The sequence below is a fragment of the Myotis davidii genome, unplaced genomic scaffold, assembly GCF_000327345.1.
Source record: "Myotis davidii unplaced genomic scaffold, ASM32734v1 scaffold540, whole genome shotgun sequence".
NCBI classification, from domain to species: domain Eukaryota; kingdom Metazoa; phylum Chordata; class Mammalia; order Chiroptera; family Vespertilionidae; genus Myotis; species Myotis davidii.
Window position 1 is genome coordinate 1,704,019 of NW_006292916.1, and position 6,515 is coordinate 1,710,533.

Below are 6,515 nucleotides of genomic sequence, written 5' to 3' on the forward strand. Positions count from 1 at the left end.
AAATTCTGTTGGTTCTACTCATTACAAGAAGAGAGGCAGACAGTCATTCATTAATGTGTCATTGGCTACAAGTCACTGGGCCTCTGCGGTCACTTCTCAAAGGGTGACCATAGGGGAATGGAGACGGAGGCATGCAGGCTCCTCTCTGGATTCCCTTGGGTGTTTTTATAATTGTGGTAAAACACACATAACATAAAATTTACCATCTTAAAGTGTAAATTTCAGTGGTATTAAGTACATTAACAATGTTGTGCTTCCATCACCACCTTCCATCTCCTGAGACTTTCCATTTTCCCAAACTGAAACTCCTTCCCCATTAAACATCAATTCTCCATTCCCTCCTCCCCCTGGAAACCATCGTTCTACTTTCTGTCTCTATGAATTTGACTACTCTAAATATCTTATTTGAGTGGAGTCATCCAGTATTTGTCCTTTTGTGACTGACTTATTTCACTCAGCATACTGTCCTCAAGGTTCATCCATGTGGTAGCCAGTGTCAGCATTCCCTTCCTTTCCCAGGCTGAATCATATTCCATTGTACATATGCTTTCTTGGGTTTTGCATATATGTCTAAAGCCATGGATCTCAAGATTTCTTCTGCATAGAACCACATGGTGAGTTTGTTAAAGATGCCAGTTCCTGAGTCCCAGCTCCAGAGGTGCTCCTGCAGTGAGACTGCGCAGGTGGCTTGATGCAGGTAGGGCAGGGCCACGTTTTGAAGAACAGAGCTTGTGACATTACCTGTCACAAGGTAACAGGTTATTAACCCATTTTCACAAGCTCAGTTCTTTCCTCAAACACCCTCTGCACTATGCAACCAGCAGCTCTCTGGTGCAAAAATAGGCCAGGATTTGGGCCATGAGGGTCCAGCCCAACTCACTTACCTCAGACACTGAGTCTGCAATTCATCTTGGTAGGTGGGTTCTAAAGCTGAAAGGCTGGATAACCACCATGGGGTAATGGACACCAAGTGAGGTATTCACAGCATTGGGAATCCATAAGGCTTCCTGGTGTGGCCCTGAGCAGAGCTCCTCCTGGCCACTCCAAACAGTAGGGAGTGAACCCAGACTTTCGGCCGGTGGTGCTATGCTGATTGGGGCTTCTTGCCAGGAGCACGGGGAATCTCAGAATCCCAGAGGCACTAGCATCTCTGACTGGGGGTAACACATGACCCACCCAAGCAGCAGTTATTTCTGAAAATCTATCCAGAATGCTAACATGAAGTCCGAGGTCACTGCTTCCTTACCTTGGAGACTGGGACTGAACCTTTAGTAAGGGTTCTTGGGTTCTTTGGGGAAAAGGGATGCCTGCTTCATGCTGGGTTTCAGGCCTTAATAGCCCTGAGCTCTGAAGTCAGCAGGTCCTGTAAGTGGGACTCTCCAATGAACACAGTGGTCCTCAATCAGGACTAATTTTGCTCCCTAAAGGACATTTGACAATATCTGAAGACATTTTGATTGTCAAAACCAGGAAGGGGCATCTAGTGGGTAGAGGCCAGGATGCTGCTAAACACCCTACAATGCACAGGACAATACCCTACCCAAAATGTCAACAGTGCTGAGGTTGAGAAACCCTATGTTACTTTAAACTCCCCTCCCAGGTATCCTACAGCTCCCAAGGCTGCGAAGAAGCCAGGTCCCGCTCACAGAACTGGAAACCCCTTTTCCTTTTCTTTTCTTTAGACTACACTCCAGAGGTGAAGCAGCTTTTTAAGCCACTCAAAGTCCCTAACATAATGTGGCCTACCTCCCCTGTATTTGCAGGGAAGAACCCATAAGCAATTCTTCCCAAAATACATGCAATCTGATTTTCCATCCTGCTTACACCTTGAAACAGTTGCCAACTTCTTCATTGAAGAAGAAAAAACAATACCAACATGCAATCCCTTCAAGTAAGGCTGCCATGACACATTCATTGAGTGCCATCTACATGCTAAGCCCTTAGCTTTAGCAGCTCCTAAGCTGAAGCTTCCCCACTCCCCTACAGCTTCCATCCATCCACAATAAAGACCCCAGCATGGCTCTGAGGCTCTGTAGTACCATTAATTATCCAAGAATAGTCATGTAGGGTCAATGGGGTCTATTTATTATGACCAAAAAATGGGGCTATCCTTTAGAAAAGTTTGCATCAAAGAATCAAAACTTTACTTGACTAGACAACTCAACCAGCATTACCCATACAGTCTATGTATCAGTCAGGGTTCTCCAGAGAAACAGAACCAATTGGCTGTGTGTATATAGAGAAAGATTTCCTTTAAGGAATTGGCTGACATGATTGTGGGGACTGGCAAGACTAGAATCTGCAGGGCTGGCCAGCAGGCTGGGGACTCAAGGAAAAAATGATGTTGCAGCTCAAGTGTAAAAGCATCTGAAGGCAGAATTCCCTCTTCCTCAGGAGACAGTCTTTTCTTTCAAGACCTTCAGTTGATTGGATGAGGCCTACCCACATTATGAAGGATATGCTGTTTTACTCAAAGTCTACTGATTTAAGTGCTAATCTCATCTAAAAAAATACCTTCAGGGCAACATCTAGACTGGTGTCTGATCAACCAGATACCATAATCTAGCCAAGTTGATGCATAAAATTAACCATCACAGCCTACTTACATGGAAAACTCCTTATCATTAAAATAGATTCTTTTCAAGCCATTAATGCTGAGCACTGAGAGAATACACATCCTTTAGAATCTGGGTTGACATTCCTTCTATATAAACCCTTTCATGACCTTCTGCAGTATCAATTTCTTTAGGGCAACTAAAAGAAGAAGTTTATAAACCTGACAGAATTCATGGAATAAGGATGGTTTTTGAAAACCATTTTATTGAGGACATTTCAAGCTCATACAGAACTAGAGAAGCTAATATAAAGAATCCCCCTGTATCCAATTTCAACAACCATCAACATACTGTTTTACCTACATCCTCCCCACAAACATATACCCACACTTTCTTCTGGAGCTAAATGCAAATTTCAGCCATTTCACCTTTAAATACTTCAGTATGGATTGCTAACAGATAATACTTTTACAATGTAACCATAAGATTATTGTCCCACCTGACAAAACTAACCATGTAATATACAGTCCATATTAGATATTTCCCAATTGTCTCAAAAACAACTCTTTCCAGTTGCTGGCTGATACTCAGAGGAGTAGTGATCTCCTGGAGAATTAAAGTACAGAAACAAAAGGGTTTTTGCCTTTTGACATATCTGTTAGAATGTTCCTTCCTCCCTACCTCCACCTCACCCATCATTCTCTGAGCAGGACCAGGAATCAAGGGGATACTTTTGGAGTGCTGGTGAGGCAGTGACCTAGGAGTTGACATCAATTTCTCATCCAGGAGATCCTTCATCATCAGAAAAGCAGCCCTTTCAATGTCTGCATTCTACATAGGGCCAAGAGGTCAGAGACACACCTTTACTGAAGAGTCAGCAACACCCCCTGCTACATGGGCCATGAAGTAAAAAATAGCTTAGGACACACTTAAGATGGGCTCCCTGGAGAAGTTGGGTTCTGAAGGGTGAGGGGAAGAGGCACGCTTGGTTATTTCAGTGTGCAAATACATAACTACCTTACTCTGAAACACTTAAAGAGCTGTATGTGTAAAATCATTCACATGCATGTCATCAAGCAGAAGACAAGGAGAAACCCCCAGAAACCTTGCGACTTTCCTTAAGCAAGCCTAGGTGAAATACGACAGAGCCCATCAGATTTCCTTCCTAGAGTTCTGCACACTCAATAATAGAACCTGTGTTCAAGCTACAGGTTCTAATAGAAATAGAGCTATTTTATAATTATAGGTTTAAATTAAAAAAGAATTTTGTTTAAACACCATCAGCCCTGCTGATCAAAATAGCTTATAACGCCTGAAGCACCTATTTGCTCCCCCGGGTATAAAAAGTTATGTTAATTCATCTGCTTACAGATATTTTATGAATCCTTCCCCATTTTTGTAAAATAAGTTCTCAATTTCAGGAGAATAACTAGAAGGCAGTATCATTGGGGATTAAAATTAAAAGCTTTGGAATCACATCCCACACTTTAAATTCTTAATAGCTCTTTGACCTCAGGACAAACTAATTAGCCTCTTTGATGTCATTTTCCCACCTACAAACTGAGGACAAGAGTATGTCCATTATGGGTCTATTATGAATGTGTAACAAGATAAAATGTCCCCATTTTTTAAAAAAATACATTTATTAAGTGCTAGGCACTCTTTGAGGAGGAGGTAATTAAATGGAGACCTGAATGATGAGGATTCAGGCATGCAAAGATTTGGGAGGAAAACATTTTAGGCAGAGGGAACAGCAAATGCCACATTTCAAGAGCAGGTCTAAGTCTGGAGTCTGAGAGCAAGAAAATGAAGGGAGAGAGTGTACAAGACATGAATAGTGAAGTAGGCAAGGCCTGCATATGAATTTTATAGGACTTGAGAAGGAGTTTGGACTCGTTCTAATTATAGAAGGTTTTAAGCACAGTGTATGCTGCTCTGATTTAGAGTAACATTTCATATGATAACTCTGTCCACTTCTCAGTGAAATGATTGGAAAGGGTAAGAAGAGGAATGGTGGGACCAATTAGGAGACCTAGAGGGCCCAGCAGAGAGAAGACAGTGGCGTAGACTAGGATTGGAGTGGCGCCAATGAGGAGAGGCAGTCAGATTTGGAATACATTTTAAAAATAAATCTGCCAAGACTAGGTGGATAAATGTAAGGAGCAAGGGAAAAGAAATGCATGAAGAATGATTCCTGTGTCTGAGGTCCCAGATAGATAAGATAGTGGTGCCATTTATAGAGAGAAAAGACGGGAGAAACAGCTGTGAGGAGGTACAAAAGCAAGAGTTCTCTTTTAGCCACCTAAAATTAAGGTGATTAATAAACATCTAAGTGGAGATGTCAACTGGGCAGGTAAGTTTAGGAATCTAGAGACCTGGGGGGAAATCAAGCTATTGTGAGCCTTCACAGTATAGAGATGGTATTGAAAGTTATGGGTGCCAATCCTTGGGGAGAAAATAAAGGGAAGGAGAGGGATCCAGAGCTGACCCTTAGAATATTCCAGCATCTAGAGCAGCGGTTCTCAACCTGTGGGTCTCAACCCCTTTGGGGGTTGAATGACCCATTCACAGAGGTCACCTAAATACATCCTGCATATCAGATATTTACATTACAATTCATAACAGTAGCAAAGTTACAGTTATGAAGTAGCAACGAAAATAATTTTATGGTTGGAGGTCACCTCAACATGAGGAACTGTATTAAAGGGTCGTGCCATTAGGAAGGTTGAGAACCATTGATATAGAAGATAGCTAGAAGACACTGAGAAGGAGCAGCTGGTGAGATGACAGGAAAACCAAAAGAATGAAAATGGAATGAAGTTCAGAAAAATGTTTCTCAAAGGAAGGAGTTGACAGTCAACTTTGCCAAATGTGGCTAAAAGATACAGTAAAAAGAGGATAGCAATGAGCCATGGCGCTTAACAAGCCTGCAGTCTTTGTTGACCTTAATAACAGCAGTTTCAGTGGAACAGTGGGGCTGAAAGCCTGACAGAGGATTCAGGAGAGAAGGGATGGTAGAAAAGGAGAGCAGACATGATGCTGTGGTTTTTCTAGGAAGAAGATGAAAAATCCTATATAATAAAAGGCTAATATGCAAATAGACTGAAAGGCATTACAACTGGAACAACTAAACAACCGGTTGCTATGACATGCGCTGGGCACCAGGGAGCATGCGCGAAACATAGTGGGCATCAACCATGGTGGGATAGTGGAACAGGTGAGCAGAGGCGCCAGACCAAGGGGGGCACCAGTCACTGTCATCAGGGTGAGCCACTAGTGCTTACTGAAAATTCTTTGCTCCTGTGTGCTGCAGTCCCATGCTGGAGCCGCCACTCACACCGCCGGCCCTGCTCACACCCGCAACCAGCACTGGAGCTGCCATTCGCACCTGTTGTTGGAGCCTGGCTCTAGTCCCGAACACTCGGCACCATCAGAGGTTGCGAGCAGCAGCTGCTGGCCCTGATCGCCCCTGAGGGCTTCTCCACCTCCCCCTGTGTGGGCCCCAGCCACTCCATACCATAAGCATGTGGGAGTGGTGGCAGCGGGAGCCAGGCTGCCAGCAGACAGAGGACTGAATGCCGCAGTGGAAGGGGCGCAGAGGATGGGCCAAGACTGGCCCCTGTGCCTACTGCAGCCTTGAGGCCCACAGTTCCTTTCTAGGTGCACAAATTCATGCACTGGGTCCCTAGACTATACTAATAAAATGGTAATATGCTAATTAGACCAGGAGACCTTTCGGGAGACCTTCCGGATGTCCTTCCAGACAAAGCCATGGTGGCAGGGCCAAGGCAGAGGTGGTTAGGGGCGATCAGGCCAGGAGGGGAGGGCAGTTGGGGGCAAGCAGGCCAGAAGGGGGGTACACTTGGGGGCAATCATGCTGGCAGGCAGAGTGGTTAGGGGGGATCAGGGAGGCAGGCAGGTGACCACCAAGGGGCAGATGCTCAACGCAGGAGCTGCCCC